This window comes from Callorhinchus milii, unplaced genomic scaffold (assembly GCF_018977255.1).
Source record: "Callorhinchus milii isolate IMCB2004 unplaced genomic scaffold, IMCB_Cmil_1.0 Scaffold17, whole genome shotgun sequence".
Classification (NCBI taxonomy): domain Eukaryota; kingdom Metazoa; phylum Chordata; class Chondrichthyes; order Chimaeriformes; family Callorhinchidae; genus Callorhinchus; species Callorhinchus milii.
The window spans coordinates 6982768-7000763 of NW_024704758.1; the positions used below are offsets into that span (position 1 = coordinate 6982768).

The following is a 17996-nucleotide window of genomic DNA, read 5'->3' on the forward strand; positions in this document are numbered from 1 at the left end:
AGTAGCCCGATGTTATTATAACACTGATTCTTATGACACTGATTAGTAAAGGTTTTCGCAGGTTTTATGTTTTAAAAATATTATATTTTGATGATTATTGATTGACCGTTATCATTTTTTTTGAAAAAAAGAAACACTTGAAAAAAATCAGGCGCCGGCCCCGGCCCCGGCTCCCCCGCCCCGGCCCGCCCCACCCGCCCAAAGCCGTTTTTTTTCAAAAAAAATCAACGCGCCGTCACCAGGAGAGAGAGAAAAAAAAACCGCCCAATTGGGCGTGAATCCGCCCCACCACACACACACACCCCGCCCCAACCCGATCACGTGATCCAGCTCCCAGACCGGAACCCCTCCTCCCCCCTCTGGTCTCGGTCTCTCTCTCTCTCTCTCTCACCGCCATTGGAAGCGGCAGCAGCTCCTCCGCCATGAGGTTACTTTATATATTTTATTGTGTGTGTGTTGTGTTGTTTCGTGTATTTTATACATTGTATAGATTATATATATATATCTCTCTACACACACACACGGTCAAGTGACAAAGCTTCGCGGGTTACTTTATAATAAATGATGACAGTCAACAAACCTGAGGTGATTTTTTTTTGGGTGGGGGGAGGGGGGATGGATGATGTGTAATTATTTTACACACCGGGACAAGTCAGACCCAACCTCAAGTAAGGTTAGTTTATCTGTGATTATTAATTATTATTATTAGAGACCAAAGAGAGAGAGAGAGAGACCGAAACATTTGACGTGTCATTGATTAGTCACGAGTTTTACTGGAGGGAGTCGCACGTGTGTGTGTGTGTGTGTGTGTGTTTTGGGGGGAAAAGCGGCGATTAATAATCTTTTCCCTGATTTCGGTGAGAGAGTTAGAAGAATTAATCCTGGAGTTTTGAAGTGGCTTTTTTTTGGGGGGTGTGTGTGTGGGGGGGGTCGCATGGGGGAGAAACCCCCCCCTCACACACACACACACACACCTCTCGGGCCTTCGGTCGGTTTTAAAAGGGAAACGACAAACCGTCGGTTCGTGTCGGTTGATCCGAAGAATTTTTTTTCAAAAAAAATATTTTTTATTTTTATAAAAAAAATAAAAGAAAGTTTCGAACCCTCTCGTGTCGTGTCCCGCTGTGCGTGGAGTGATTTCGAAGTTTCTGGAACATTTTGTTGGCTTTTCGGTCAGGGTTTTTTTTTGTGTTTTGTTTTTTTTGTTTGATTGTATATAAAAAAAACGTTTAACCGGTTACCTGCGGCTCCTTGAAACCTTCCACTTTTAAGCCTCGCTATTATTATTATTATTATCATCATTATCGGTGTTGTTATTATTTAATTTGATTAAAAGTAATAGCAATCTCGTTTGAATTCATTATAATAATTGTGTTCTGATTTTTATGTGACGTGACCATGTGATTTGAAATAAATAAATAACAATTGTTTGATTGAACCATCGTAATAATCATTTGATTTAATTATCGCAATGATTATTTGATTTTATATCGTAATAGATTTATTGACTCACTCACTGTCTCTTCTTTCGGAACAGACAGACACCACGTGGAGACAGACTGACTGACCTGACCTCGTGGATCGAGCCAAGTTTCACAGAAGATGGCGCTGCTGGAATGGGTATGGATTAGAGAGAGAGAGACAGACAGACACACACGTGTCGGGACAGATGAGAACTTAAAAGAATAATATGACAATTGAGGCACTTTAGTTAAAATAGTTTTTATGGTTTTTTTAAAGAAAAGGTTGCTTGGTTACAATAGTGAAGCTCTCCTCGTGTGTGTGTGTGTTTCTGTTGGTACTTTTTTCGGTATCGTTGAGCTGGAATGTAGAATGTCTCCACGGACCACACGTCTAATGCTTAATTTTTTTAAACCTTAAAAAAAATGCATGCAGAGTAGCCAACTAATGTTACCTTCATTAGGCAGTACAGGCTTATTTTAACCAGTCTTGTGTCTTTATAAGTAAGTCAGCTGGTGAGAACATTGTCTGTTAATGGTCTATGGGCAGCCTGAATACAACTGCTGCAGCAAAGTTACAATATACAACTGCAATGCCTGTTAAAATGGTGTTTTTGCTTTAGAAGTATTGTAAACCCGGAAAGTTTCATTCTACAGAACAAAAGCAGTTCCAAAGATAAACTCTGAATTCTTGCCTCCTGCAGAATTGCTTTTTTGCCACCGAGGTCAATGAACGATGGAGGTTTGAACATGAGCATCAAGGCTTGTTTGCTGAATGGTGTGAAGGTAAGTGTCTTTGAACCGAGAAGGGATAAAACTTGAGAGAAGCAAGAATTTTTGCTGCCCCCACCCCCCTCTGCAAACACACAAACCATCAAAACTCGAAGGAATTAGAAATCTATTTTAAAATTATATTAGTATGGCTGTTTGTGGAATGTTGCTGTGCGCATCTGGCTGATCACTACAAAATAGGCTGTTCTCAATGGTCAGAAATTCAACTAGTTACTGTAGGAAAATAAACTTGCGCAAATGTTTTTTGAATTGCATTGCTACAGTAGTCTAACTATCTTTATGGTGTACTTGCAGTATTGATTTTAGATCTTTGGGGCAGCACAAGTTGTGCTTAGTTAACTCCCTATTTATCTACAGTTCCATGTGCTGTTCCTTGAGACAGCCTTTGGAGTCCATATTTCACTTGTGAGTGATTTAATGTTGAATGCGATTTGGCTATGGGATTCATCGAAACCAAGCCTAAGCTTTTTGCGGATTTGCACTTCAGTCTGATTTGGATTAGATTACAATCAGAGATAGTTTTCTTTCCCCTTTGCTAGCCTGGGACGCTGAAGCCAAATGAAGTACTCTTATTGTCACCCTGACAGATTAGTAAAATTTGGCCCTTGTATTTATTACTCAATCCACTGGATAAGACTAGAGTTTGGAGAACTTGATCTTGTGATTTTTGGCTTCTTACTGTTGAAACATCAACTGCAGTTTTCTTCTCTGAAGTTTTTGGTGGTGACTCCAGCCAAACTGCTGGAATCCAATGGCAAATCATTACATTGTGATGTTGTCATTAAATAACCAAGTGGTCTAGCAATCAGCAAAGCACTTCAGAATGGAATGTGAGACAGAATGGTTCATTGAACCTTTGGCTACTTAGCCCAGTTTGTGAAGAGGGTGAATTTCAGATTCAGAATTCCTTAATTTATTGTAGCTCCTTCAACATTGTTTGAGGGAAGATTCTGTGTAGGTGACCTATTGAATCCTACTACGTAGTAGGTGCAGTGTTGGAAGGTTTTTTTTCTGAAGCGCAATTGGATACATCTGGCAGCCAAGCCAAGAGGGACATGCTTCTAGTTCATTGTTTAGGTAGGTAATGGGGTTAATTGTTTGCTAGCAGGCATCCACTAATGGCATTTCTTGATTAGTTAACCTCGGATAATTCTGGAAACCACATAAGATATTAATCAAACCCTTTGCATGAAAACCTGTTTTGGCATACGTGTGACATGACGCAAGTTCATATTGAGGGCTTCACGGCTCTTAAGAATCAGTGTTGATCCTTTATCCTTCAAATGCTCATGTCTTCAGTTTAGCTGAGTAAGGACAGTACAAAAAGTTTCAGTGTGTGCCTTTGGCTGATTTTATTGTAAATTTCAGTAATTTTTCTTTGGTGGCATTGCATATATCAAGGTCACTTCTGGTGCTGCTAAGTGGATTGTTGTATTTGGATGGTTTTTGGATTCTAGATTTGTAACCACAATGGTCGTATTCAGTAGTAAAAACCTGTGAAATCCCTTTCTAGAGAAATTGGCTTTTTTAATTTTAATTAGTGTTGGCTGAGTTTGATTAGACGAGATAAAATATATGGAAGTATAGTTTATCAGCTCCTTATTTCACCAATTTTTTTTAGAAAATTCTTTGAGAAAGCAGCTAAAACATGATAGAACTGCCGGAATCCATTTCACTATTTACTAGTTTAACTCTGTTATATAAATTATACCAGGCTTGACCATGCAAATTCCTTGCTTGTCGGCCTCCCCAACTCCTCCCTCCATAGCTGCAGATCATCCAGCACACTGCAGTCTGGGTCATCTCCCACACCAGGCTCCGTGACCCTATCACCCCCATCCTCGCCCGACTCCACTGGTTTCCCATCACACAGAGGATACAGTTCAAGATCCTGGTCCTCACCTTCAAATCCCTCCATAGCCTTGCTGCCCCCTTCCTCTGCAACCTCCTAATCACCTGCCATCCTGCTCGCTCCCTCCGCTCAGCGGGCTCTGGCCTGCTTCACTCCCCCCGCCTTGCCTGCCCTACTTTGGGCGGGCCTTCTGCCACTCTGCCCCCACCCTCTGGAACTCCATCCCACAGTGCCATCATCTTGCCCCCTACCTTGCCTCCTTTAAGAGCCATCTCAAGACCCTCTTCGACCCTCTTTTCGATCACCTTGCTTCCACCCCCTGCACTACACCCTCCCCAATTCCGACCCTCAGCTCGGTTCGAAACACTGACTGTCCAGCGCCCTGTGACGTCCTCCCGACGTGAAAGGCGCTATACAAATGTAATTTTGTTGTTGTATAACAACAAACGTATACTAAAGTACATAACATATATACTACATTTTTGTTCCTTTTTTCTAAAGTACAATTTTCAAATGCCCAGTTCATTGTGACAAAGTATATGGCTGGTTAAATAACTGGTGATAGAAAGTTTCCTCTTATTTATCCCTCGTTTAAAACGTCTGGTTAGAATAATTTAAAATGATAATTCTGATTGTTTCATACCATATAAGATGGTGTGATCCAATATCCTTAACTTAAAAAGATATTTACATTTGGCTTTTGTAATGTCCCCTTTTTTAGGCTGAGCTATAAAGCTGAAGACTGAAATGCATTATCTCTGTTGCAGGTTGTCCCCATTTCTTCAGAAAGGCTTGGGTGTCCATTCACCAGGTATGTATGAGAAGCTCAGTATAAGTTAAGCACTCCGAGATGCTGCCCTGAGTGAAGGGCGCGATATAAATGCAAATTGTTATAGACTTTAATAACGCCATGCTGATGCTTTTAAGTGCATATTAGATTGCTGCATTCATTGAGATTCTCTAGAGTTGCAAATGATGTTCTCACGATGGTCTTCATAATAAATATGATGAAATTGTTATATGACATTGACTGATGGCTCTGGACTATTTTGTTGACTCAAAGTAGAAACAAAGGAGACTTGTTGTAAGGTAACCAATCAAATTGTTTTTGTTTTCAGCTAGTTTTTCACAGCTGAAAATGAAAGTGTTCCATGGTATTATTTCTGAATCCACGGGTTTTCGGAAATGCCAAGCAGTATTCTCAGGTAGGCATGAGGTCTAATTATTCTTGTGGATTCCCTGAGTGTTAAACTTGATGACCTGGTTTCAGTACAAGTAAACTTTACTGACCCTACCATCAGTAAAGGGACTTGCTTGCCTTTCTTTCCTATCATTAGTGAAATGCAAGCTCTCCTGAGCCTGCTCTTTCCGCAAAGTGAAAGAGTAGCTCCCTCTCAGCTAAGTCACTGACATGTTTGTAAAGATTCATTGTTTTATTATAAATGGACTAAAACGAGTGACTTATTGGAAACAAAATTTGCAACTAGTCTTCTCATTCATTATTTCAAATTCTAGTACACCATTTTTTGGTTTGACACTGTTGCATAATAACTTAATACATTTTTTTGTTCCTTTTTAAAGTACACTTTTTGAAATGCCTGGTTCATTTGCGACAAGATATATGGTTAAATTTGTTGATTAGAGAATCAGGTGTATTTCATGGATTAGTTGCATGGCAGTTTTATTTCATTATTACATGTGGAAATGTTCGATGGTCTTTATAACAACTTTGATGAAGCTGCCCAATGACAACATCTGGTTAAATAACTAGTGATCAAAAGTTCCTTTGACCCCTTGTTTAAAACACCTGGAACAATTTAAAATTATAATGAAAGCACTCGGGGTATTCAATACCAGTTGTTGGTTATAATAGTAATGCTGTACTGGTGCTTTTAAGTGCACATTAGATCGATGCATTCATTCAGACTCCAGAGTTATAAATGATGTTCTCACGATGGTCTTCATAATAAATGTGATGAGATTGTTATGACATTGACTGATGGCTCTGGATTATTTTGTTGATTCAAAATAGAAATGAAGAAGACTTGTTGCAAGGTAACTGATCAAATTGTCTTTGTTTTCAGCTAGTTTTTCACAGCTGAGGATAAGTGTTCCATGGAAATATTTCTGAATCCACGGGTCTTCAGGAATGCTAAGCAATCTGTTCAGGTGAGCATGAGGGCTACTTATGCTAGGGTTTAGGAGGTCAGAGAGGTAGGGGGAGCAAGACCGTGGAGGGCTTTGAAGGTGAGGACCAGGATCTTCAACTGTATCCTTTGTGGGATGGGAAGCCAGTGGAGTTGGGCAAGGATGGGGTGGTAGGCTCGTGGAGCCTAGTGCAGGCTGTAGAGTTCTGGATGATCTGCAGCCTGTGGAGGGAGGAGTTGGGGAGGTCGACAAGCAGTGAGTTTGAATAGTCGAGCCTCGATGTAATGAAGGCGTGTATGAGGGTTTCGGCGGCCTGCGGTGTAAGACAGTGTCAAGAGCCGGGCGACGTTGCAGAGTTGGAAGGCAGACCGGGTCATGGCGCAGGTGTGGGGTACAAAGGATAGTTGAGGGTCAAACAAGACCCCAAAGTTCCAGGCTGGCTTAGCTAGGTGGTGTATGCAACCATGGATGGTGATGCTGTTTAAAACACTTTGTTTAATTAAAACAAATTAAAATTGGATTGAAACATTTTGATTATTTAATACTATATTAGATGGTGTGATCCAATATCCTAAATTTAAAAAAGATATTTACATTTGGCTTTTGTAATGTTCCTTTTTTTAGGCTGAGCTGCAAAACTGAACACTGAAATGCAGTATCTCTGCTGAAGATAGTCCCATTTCTTCAGAGAGGCTTGGGTGTCTATTTACGGGGTATGTACGAGAAGTTTAGTATATGTTAAGTGCTCCGAGACGCTACCCCGGGTGAAGAGCGCAATATAAATGCAAGTTGTTGTTTATAGATTAATAATGCTGTACTTGTGCCTTTAAGTGCACATTAGATTGATGCATTCATTCGGACTCCAGAGTTATAAATGATGTTCTCACGATGGTCTTCATAATAAATGTGATGAAACTGTTATGACATTGACTGATGGCTCTGGATTATTTTGTTGATTCAAAGTAGAAATGAAGGAGACTTGTTGCAAGGTAATTGATCAAATTGTCTTTGTTTTCAGCTAGTTTTTCATGGCTGAAGATGGAAGTGTTCCATGGAAATATTTCTGAATCCATGGGTCTTCAGGAATGCTAAGCAGTCTGTTCAGGTGGGCATGAGGGCTACTTAATCTTATGCTTTTTTTGAGTGTTAAACTGTCTGGGTGTCCTGGTTTCATTACATGTAAGCTTTACTAACCCTAGCATCAGTAAACAGATGTACGTACCTTGCTTTCTTATCAGTAGAGGAATGCAATCTCTCCCGAGCCTGTGCTTCTACAAACTGAAAGAATGGCTGCCTCTGTCAGCAAAGTCGGTGACATGTTTGTAGAGGTACATTGATTTATAATAAATGAACAAAAGAGTGACTGTTGGAAATGAAAATCGGTAATTAATCTTCTGTTTATCATTTCAAATTCTAGTACACTGTTCATTGGTTTAACCTAAGTTTTGCCCCCAAGTATACAGTCCATTCACTTTACAGTATATCCTGTGAAGCGCTTTGAGGCGTCTCGAAGATGCGACAAGGCGTGTAACATGCAAGGATTATTATTACACAATAGCCCTATAATACTTGTTTGTTCCTTTTATAAAGTACAATTTTCAAGTGTTTAGTTCATATGGAGTCCTGTAGCTTAGTGGTGTGAGGCCATGCAAGCGAGAAATCTGGGTTCGATTCCCGGCAGAGCAAAAAGTTGGGCAAGCTTTCTTTCTCCACACGTCTGTTTACTTAGCAGTAAGTAGGAACCTGGTTGTTAGTCGATTGGGGGATCGCTTTTCCTGGGGTAATAATTCCTACCCAAAAAAAATTGGTCATTTCAATCCATAACTGTTTGTGGGACAATGTTGTGTGCAGTTGGCTGCTGCTTTTCGCCCCCAAAATATAGTCAATTCATTTTACAGGATATTCTGTGAAGCGCTTTGGGACGTCTCGAAGATGTGATAGGCGCTATATCAAATCCAAGGATTATTATTACTTGTGAAAAAATATATGGGACTCTCCAGAGTTACAAATGATGTTCTCACGATGGTCTTCATAATAAATGTGATGAAATTATTACGTTGACTGATGGCTCTGGATTATTTTGTTAATTCAAAGTAGAACTGAAGGAGACTTGTTGCAAGGTAACTGATCAAATTGTTTTTGTTGTTAGCTCGTTTTTCACAGCTGAAGAGGAAATTGATCCATGGAAATATATCTGGCTCCACTTAGAGGTCTGCTCAGGTAGGCATGAGGGTTTATTCTTGTGATTTCCCTGAATGTTAAACTGTCTGGATGACCTGGTTTTGTTGCAAGTAAGATTAACTGACGCTGGCATTAGTGAAGGGACGTACGTACCATGCTTACCTATCAGTAGAGAAATGCAAACTCCCTTTGTCAGCTAAGACACTGATCTGTTTGTAAAAAATTAATTGTTTTATTATAAATGAACTAAAAAGAGTGACTTGGAAATGAAAATTGGTGACTCAAGTCTTCTGTTATTTATCATTTCAAATTCTAGCACAGCTTATATTGGTATAGACGCTTGGTATTTGTTTAGCATTCTGAGGCACTGTCCAGCGTGAAGGATGTGATATAAATGCAAATTGTTGTGATAGAGAAAGCTGGGAAAACTCAGCAGGTCAGGCAGCATCTATGGAGAAAGGAAAGTGAGTCAACCTTTCGGGTCCATGACCCTTCGTCAGAATTTGAGTTTTCCCAGCTCTCTGTTTTTGTTTCAGATTTCCAGCATCTGCAGTATTGTTGTTGTTGTTATAGACTTTGATAATGCCATACTGATGCTTTTTAAGTGCACATTAGATCGCTGCATTCATTGAGAATCTCCAGAGTTACAAGTGATGCTCTCACGATGGTCTTCATAATAAATGTGATGACATTTCTATAAGACATTGACTGATGGCCTGGATTAATTTGTTGATTCAAAATAGAAACAAAGGTAACTTGTTACAAACTAACTCATAACATTTGTTTTTTTACAGCTGAAGAAGAAAATGTTCCATGGTAATATTTCTGAATTCACAGGTCTTCATGAATGCTAAGCAGTCTGTTCAGGTGGGTATGATGGCTACTTATTCTTGTGGTTCCCCTGAATGTTAAACTGTCTGTCTGGGTAACCTGGTTTGGAGTACATGTAAGCTTTACTGACTCAGATCCCTAGCACTTTAAGTGACTTGCTTCTCCTAGGTTATTTGCATTTTCTTTGGTCTTCAAAGCTGTAGACTTTGTGGGGAAGTCTACCGCATGATTGTTGGTTCTGTGTTCTTCAAGTCTGGGCAAAAATAATTTTGCACTTTAAAATGTCTTTGATCATTAGTTAGGGAAAATAATGCTATTTGTCCCTAAACTCTGCTGTCATCTACATACATACTTTTCAATAATTATGAGTAGGGACTCTGGCTGTTTTTTCTTTTCCTCTGCTTCATTCTACTTCAGTCCATTTGAGTTTAGACCAATAGTAGCAAAAGTTCAATTTGGTGTTTATTTAAGACATTTGGAGTGTAGCCTGTTACCAGTTCTCTATGTAACATTCTAACTAAAAATGTCAATGAGTCAATTTCCCCTTATCTGTGACCCTTCTTCTCCTCTAGACAACAACTTTGAAGAGGGATTCAATGCACCAAGAAAGTACGGGGACAAAATGAATTGACAGCTGTCGTCTTTCAATACTTCATCTTTCTGGGTCATCCAATCATTAAAATGCTTGGGATGCTGATTTTTGTACAGCTCGTTCACTGGTGCTGTTGTTTCACAGCTGAGTCCTGTTGACTGCCTAACAGGATAGAGAAGAATAGTCTTTGTGATTGACTTCAGTTTGTGCAAAATATAATTTCAGGCTCTTAGTAAATGTAGGCTTTAATTAAAATATTTGACTGAGTAATACATATTGAGAGGTTTCTTGGTTGCCTCTGGGCTGGATTTTCTGGGGTCAGTAGGAGAGCTATGATTGTCCTTAGTGCCTCTGGGCTTGGAAGGAGAAATTAACCAAAATTTCCACTCTTGATTGCTTTTGCTGCTGCAAAAGTGCATTTCTGGACATCGAGCAAGGCCAATTGGTCTTAATTGTCATTCTCCTTGGGCCAAATTGCCTGTTGACACTTCCTGAACATGAAGAATGAGTTACGAAAGAGTGCTGTTCCTTGTGGAATTGTAACCGTAGGAGGACTTGGACTTGTTCATGTTTCAAAAGGGGGAGAGGGGGATTGGAAGGGGGCTATTTTCAGTGCATCATTTTCATGTTTAAGCAGGATTATGAAGGTGGGTGTGGTTGAACACTTATTTTGCCTTGCAAATGCTTTTGATTCCTTTCAGCCTTGTGTCAAGTTCTGAGTTGAAAGTTCTAATGGACACAAATCACTGAATAGTTCATATGGTTTACATTGTGTGTTGCTGGCAATTATTCAAGCAGCTATTGACTGGTTTCTTAAATTGCCTCTAATTGTGGCCCAATTTGTATTACTGAAAAAACAAGAAAACTTAAGTCAATATGACATTTACAAATTACTGCAATAACCAAATGTCGTATTTTCTCTTGGGGACAGTGAAGATTACTTAAGTAACAAGAAAATTGCTGTTTAAATCTTGAATGGCTCTTGGTAGGTACAACATGAAAGTAAATGTAGCTGAATCGTTCATCTATTGTGTCCAACGGCTTTAGTCCAGATTATTGCATGTTAATGTCATTAACTATGTAATGTATGTTAGCACAGCAAGTGCCATAGAGCACAATTATATTGAGGTGTCGCTTGAACGGTTGGATGTAATAGTACAGAATATAAACACTTTAGAAATACCCATGTTCCACTTGTATATGTTAATGTAACTTAAAATTGTATTTTAACTATTGTTTGGAGGTTGAATCCTGGTTGTTTATTAAACATGGTTTCCTTAAACTCACTGGGTGCTAAATTGTGTCATTTTAGGGTTCTAGGATGGATGTCAGATGCATTGCACTATGTCTGGTTGAAAGCTATTTTGGTTTTTAACAAATGTTCTTGAACACATGCTACTTAAAATGTATGGCTTAAAATATTCCATGTAGGATAGATGGTTTATTGTGTGCTCATACAGTAACAGATCACCTAAATGTTATGCTTGCTGCAGGTTCCTATCGCTGATTAATTTAGGCTTCTATGTTGGAAAGCTGTGGGAACAACAACAACAAAATTACATTTATAGAGCGCCCTTCATGTCGGGAGGACGTCCCAAAGCGCTGAACAGTCAGGTGTCAAGGCCCGAGCGTGGGGGAGGGGTGGTGTAGGGGTGAGGGAAGGCAGAGAGGTGGGAGGGAGACCAAAGGCACGGTCGAAAAGAAAGTTCTTCGGCCGAGACCTGAAAATAGGAAGAGGGGGCAAGGTGAAGGGAGTGAGGAAGCATGTGGCTGAAGGCATGGCTGCCGAGGGTGGAGCTGAGGACTCGTGGGACAAGGAGAAGGCCAGACCCGGTGGAACGAAGGCAACGGGCACTGTTGTGAGGAGAGGAGGTCAGAGAGGTAGGGAGGTGCAGAGGAGTGGAGGGATTTGAAGACAAGGTTGAGAATCTTGAAGTCGATCCTCTCTGGGACAGGCAGCCAGCCCATGCAGTCTGGCAAGGACTGGGGTAATCGGGGAGCGGAGTTTAGTGCGGGTAAGAATGCGAGCGGCAGAGTTTTGTATGACATTGCTTTGTGCAGATTGGTTGTTGTGTTTTTCTGCAGTCACTACATTTCACAGTAATTCCTGAAGTAATTTGAGCTGTCCTACTGACATGAGAGGTTTTATATCAAATGTAACAATAATTACTGAAGCTCCCTGTTTTCTTTGCAGCACAAATGGAAAAACCAGGAAATGTTATACCGTATTTATAAATGTTCACAAAAATGTAAATTGGTGTTCAATGGGTTCTAATTTGCAGTTTACGCTTCGTGTGTTGGCACTTGTACAAAAGGAATTGTGGGTGTTTTTAATTGTGATTTAACAATCGTAAAAATTCCTTCCAATTTTTTCATGGCTTATTTACATAATTAAAGCCATCTGTAATTCTCTATGTATTTACACATGGTTAGCACAACATGCAAACGAGAACCTAGTAGATTGGGATATCTAATCAGTGGGGACACAGCTGGATATAGAAATGATGGGTGCAGGAGATGTGTACTTGTATTCACCTTTGATGGTGATTTGTGATCACAGATGTGAATTGGTTTTGCGGTGAGGGCCATTTTTGGGCCAGTACCTTATAAACCTACCATGCCATGAATGTTGGGTTGAGGAGAGATACATTTTATAATCCATTTGAGTCTCTAAAGAACTGTCTTGTAACCCTTTGGCTGCTATAGTAATGTATTCAAAGCAAATAATCCACAATTTGCAATCTGGCATATGTTAACAGCACTTAACATATGGTTTAGGTTTATTTTTAAAAAAACATTTAGGGCATCTCGGTTAGATCAAACTCCTACAGAAGGTGTGCATTATTTGGAATGGCCTCTTCTGCTATCTGCTCAAGTGATGGGCTTAGAGTTTCCTCTTGACTTGGCTTGACCCCTTGAAGGTTTGATCAACAGATTCTTTCAAAAACCCGTAGCTGATTTTGTGTATTTGCCAGAGGATCGGCCAAATTAAAATAGCACTATTCAGTGGTGCTCGGCAAAGCCAGAAGTCGGGCATCAAATCATCTCAGAAAGCAAAGTGGAAAAGATTTGTTCAATTGGAAGAAAGAGATTAAGCTTGACAGGAAGCCTGAAGATGAAACGCTTCCAATTCCCATTTTTACATTGAACTGGAATGTAGTAATTCTAATTAATGATTTCGACGTCGACGTTGAGGCTTGCTTTCTCTTGTCCAGATGCACAAGAAGTAACTATGTGATCTGTGAATGCTTGAATAAGTGCACTGTTATGGCTCACACTTGAAGAACTGCTACTTTAGATATATAGCACTGTTTGCAGCTACATGGTAGTTTTATTCTTTGGAAAGTTAGTGTTGCCAATTGCTGACTCTCCTGCGTGTTGTCACTAGCATCAAATTACTTTCCCCCCTCCCATTTGAGATGAACAATGCAGCTGCTTTTTCACACATCCACATGAACTACAGTATTCTGCACACTAATGTGTAATGGAGAGCAGGGAGATAGATGATTAGCAGACATATGTGACATTCTTGGTTGTACCTTATAGATGGATTCGGCCAAAACTATAGATGTTGATTGATTACGTTTCCCCCCTCCAGTGAAGCCATTTTCTTTGTAGTAAAGCTTAATCTGTGCTAATTGCTCACTGTTGCATTACCAAAGTAGCAGTTATTCAAGCTTGAGCCTTGACTAAGTGTTGGCAGGCTTTTTAGAAATAGGGTGGTATATGTTACCACTTATCCAGTGTCCATGTAGTGTTTCTTGAACAAAAGTTGAGACTGATCAGGAGAGGTAAATGTATTTTATATATTTTTTTGTCTTTCTAACCTGTACATTGTCCAAACTGCGGAGCCTTCTTCCATGACTGATCAGCTTGCTGAATCCGTTCTAACTTTTTATAGTCCTATTTGCATCGCTTTGGTTGGTTATTTTATATTTGATTATTAGCCATTTGGTATGGCAAACTCAAAATGGAAGTAAGATTTCTTGATAAAATGTCACAATTTGAAATATGTCGATTCTCCGTCAAAACTTGAGCAGTAAAGAGTTTCGTTCATAAGGCTTGATTCATTCTTTCTTCCCCTGACACCCCCTCCCCAGAACTAGTTGTGTAAATGTCTAGTGTTGTGGTGTATGTAAAAATAATCAGGCTAGAATAAAACAGTCTTGGAATGCACTTCCAACTTCTATCAAATAGTCATTATTAATAATGACATTCTCTTGCAGCTAGGCTCAAAGTTGTTACTGGAGCTTTACACCCATTGTGAATTTGGCAGATGTTTCCAGAGTATGATACATCTGCAACCCCAGAATAACTTGATCGTTTAGAGGCTTTCGGCTGTTTTCCCTGAGCTGGCTTTGAAAATCTACTGCAGACCTGAAAGTCAGCGATGAAGACCATACACTCGAATTGCTCGCACTTAGTGTCGTCTGCTGATAGGCAATGTGAGCTAAAGAAGTGCCCCATCAAACTCCTCCTGATGAAAGGATTTCAGGTGGCACATACCAACTTTGTTGGCATGATTGAATACTTCTTGATTATTAAGCACATTTAGCATTTAAGGATGAAGTGGCCAGGCAGATGTTTAGAATCAGACTGTACTGAGTGTTGTTTCAACCTGAGAAAATAAGCTTGGCAATTAGTTCAATAAATCTACTCGAGCAATGAGTTTCCTTTTTTTTAAATAAAGAGATATAGCTGGCTTTGTGCAGGAAGCGTCTAGCATATCAATTTGGAGTTAAACTAGTATCGTCTCACAATAAAAGGTACTTAGTGTGATGGTTGTACTGAGGAATGTACGTAACCATAAGTGAGGAGAAAATAGTGATTTTTTTTCTTGATACCCAGTCGATCAAGCTAAAATTCACAGGGAGGTACAGGCAAGAGGAATTATCCTCTTGAGTATGTTGAAATACTGTGGCCAAGCAGCCTTTCTGTGTTTGCGAGTTGAACAATATCTCTGAGAGTTGCTTTGCGTATTGCAATAGATTCACATGAGGGGAAACTAATTCACAATGGCATCCATTTGCTGGTTAATAAATCTACTGCACTTTCTATGAAGATGCCATTTCCCAGAACTGAAGTCTGTTGGTGTTAGCATGTGATACAACGTCATTCACATCGGGAGGGCATCGCAAAGTGCATCACAGTATATTACTGTAAAGTGTGCTGATTGATTTGTACTGCAAGTGTACTGTATGTGGTAAAAGTGCATTTAACATAACTACTCAGGTCTGTTGTTGACCGTTGTCTAACTGCCATGTTAGCGCCCCATGGGATTCAAAGTTAATGTTCTGCATTATTGAAGACTAACCAGGTGTGTCACATACTCGTACGTGGATTTAATGCAATTTTCTATTTACATAGCTGTTTTCATGTCTGTTGGACATCTCGATGCACGTTTCTATATGCATTCGAAACTTGCAAATCTGTTAAACTTAATTATAGACATTTTTGGAACAGGAGTCAATTTTGTCTATTGTGGCCTGTATCACGTTAGCTCACCATTGGAGGTATCTGCCATTTTCTATCTCCTGGATAATCCCATTTTCTGTTCCCTCTTCTGGATCTTCATTTCTTATCCACTGTACAGGTACTTGACATTGGCCTTTTATCTGGATTCTTTGGCAAAACCTTCCTTTGCAATCCACTATAGTACTATCAGGCGCGGGATCATTTACACTACAGTATGTGCTGTAGAGTTTAATATCATAGATACTAGTTCTAACACAAATGTTAGGATTTCATAGCAAGACCACTCGACCCAGATCCCTGCTGCCTCATATCCTTTGATAATCCTCTTCAAGTGTTTGTCCTCTTTGTTTTTCCCCCCTCCCCAGTTTACAAACTATTTCTTGAATAAAAAATAGGCAACCTGCTTCTAAATCTCTGTTCATGCAGCTCTTGAGCCAACCATTCCCATCCTCTTTCTGTGGAGGATACAACCGACCTATATTCCGAGTTTTTTTCCTTATCGCACAGTCAAGATTCACAATCTCCGCGGTGACACGGCCATTTGGTAAGGCAATGAATGATGCTGTCAGTGAAGTCGTACCAAAAAAAGGATGCAAAACTGCCTCTAATTCAGCGATCGTAATTGCAAAATCCAAGAGCAAGACATCTGGCATAAAAAATCTCATTGAATACATGATAACTTTTAAATATGCTATCTTCGCAGCATTGTAACTAGCTGCATTGGTGCAGTCCCTGTAATGGGCTAAGCAGCAACCAATTACAGTTGCTGGCCCGAGTGAGCTTTATTATCTCGATTGCCAGTAAATGAAATCCCAGATGAGTGGCATTTGATCCAGGCAATTTCGGCGAGATGCCTCCAGCTTTGAAAGTTTCTGCCTTCCTCCCCCACCGCTGTAACTAATCAACCAAATGGGTGTAAGTGATGAAAAAAAATGCACATTGTAGTAAAATTATTTCAACGAGAAGTCCATTTTGAGAATAATAATGGAGCATTTGCCCTCTAAGAGGATGTAAGTTGTAATTTTGTGCTACATTAGCCTAAATAGTTCAATTAAAAGTGACATTCTCCTAAGGGTACACAAAGCTGCTTTATGGGTTATTTCACGATGTAATAATGGCAACACGCTCCTGACATTTCAAAAATTACCTCTTTTGGCTTAAGACGCGTGCATCCCAATGGATAAACTCTCTGATGTTTCTTTTGCCTGACACATTGTTTGAAATGAAGTGAAGGCATCTCTAAATCCCATGCACACTTCCAGTTCTCCAGCCTTTTCATTTTGTTATGCATCGCCAGAACTTAACGAGAAAGCTGAAGAATCCGATCCCTGCATGCTTGTGATAAGCCCTAAATACAGCACTTTCATTGATTGCCAGAATGAAGCATTTTGTATGCAAATGAAGTATGGATTGGCAGAGCTGATGCGGCCAGGATGGAAAATAACAAAACATATACCTTGTATGCAATGTTTACGTAAGCTGTTAGTTAACTTTGAACAGAAAAGTGCTCTGCCTTATTTCATCACAGCACAATTTAGAGCTGTTTTTCTTTATGGTGGGCGTTCTGCTACTTTTTATGAAACCGTAAATGCTCTGAGATAAATAAATGCATTGTTAACGTTACTGGGCTTTATTTCACAATGATTTATGTGAAACAAAAGCAATAAAAATAACACTTTGACATTGACCATCTTTCAAAAGCCACCCTTGCAACGTAAAACAGGAGCAGCAAAAATTCACATACTGAACCCTGGAATGCTTGTGTGTTGGGCACTTGTATATATGCTCAGACGGTTGAACGCTTTTGTGTATGAAAAATACTGCCATTTAAACTGTAAACCGTTTAAACCGCATCTATAATAATCAGAAAGCAGCTCTTCATAGATCAGCGCTCCGGTAATTTAGATTCAAGACTGAATCATTAATTTATTGTTATCACTGAGGTTAGGAGGCCATTATTGATAGGTGGTCCTTATGACGGATTTTGGTGTATTACAGGAGATCACAATACTTTATAATTGTCCAGATTGCCTACTATCCAGTGACGCATTGAGTGGTCAAAGGAAACAATAGCTTTTGAATCGTACGTGTTATCACAGCTGCTGTTAATGACGTGAACCTGCCATTTCAGCTTTACATTATAGCAGGAGACAGATTGAAAATTTTGGAAGCTCTAATTGGTTGCCCCGCAGGCACTAATTCCAGGTATGCATCCAAACAATATGGTTTGATTCTTAAAGCATTACCAAAGGGATCTCTGAATTGTTTAAAGAGCAGGCTCTGTTCTGAAAGAGTGAACCTTGAGGTGACTGAGGCATTGCGCTTCCACTTCAAATGAGCCAAAATGATTTGATCACTTTTGTTTTTAATGGTGTAACCTTTTTTAAAAAAAATCTGTTGCTGCCTTCTGTGGGCTCTCAACGCTTCTGCTTTTTCATGGCTTATCTGTCAAACACACTGTGTTCCGATAAGGCTACCTCCCGTGTGTGATTGGCGTCACAGTGCCGATTGGTTAAAAGTCTTGTCAATTACAAGTCACCTTATGACTATCAGTGTTTGGGCTGTGTTAACTTTCTGGTCAAATAATTATTTAATGACATAGTTTCGAAAAGCCACAAAGATTTGAATATGGAGGACAAGCGTACCATCTGATTTTACAATAATG

At 39.7% G+C, this 17996-nt stretch overlaps 1 long non-coding RNA gene across 4 annotated transcripts; it reads left to right on the forward strand.

Moving 5' to 3' along the window:
* The first annotated feature begins 378 nt into the window (after positions 1 to 378).
* On the forward strand, positions 379 to 11138 carry LOC103174916. 4 transcript variants are annotated; one of them, XR_487407.2, is made up of 11 exons: positions 379 to 427; positions 1538 to 1620; positions 2165 to 2246; positions 4826 to 4915; positions 5223 to 5309; positions 6189 to 6273; positions 6877 to 6965; positions 7271 to 7357; positions 8402 to 8472; positions 9228 to 9300; positions 9837 to 11138. It is a non-coding gene; the product is annotated as an uncharacterized LOC103174916 (long non-coding RNA). The 4 variants fall into 4 exon arrangements; XR_487409.2 differs by having other exon boundaries at positions 6193 to 6273; XR_487408.2 differs by having other exon boundaries at positions 4872 to 4915.
* The last annotated feature ends 6858 nt before the right edge of the window (positions 11139 to 17996 follow it).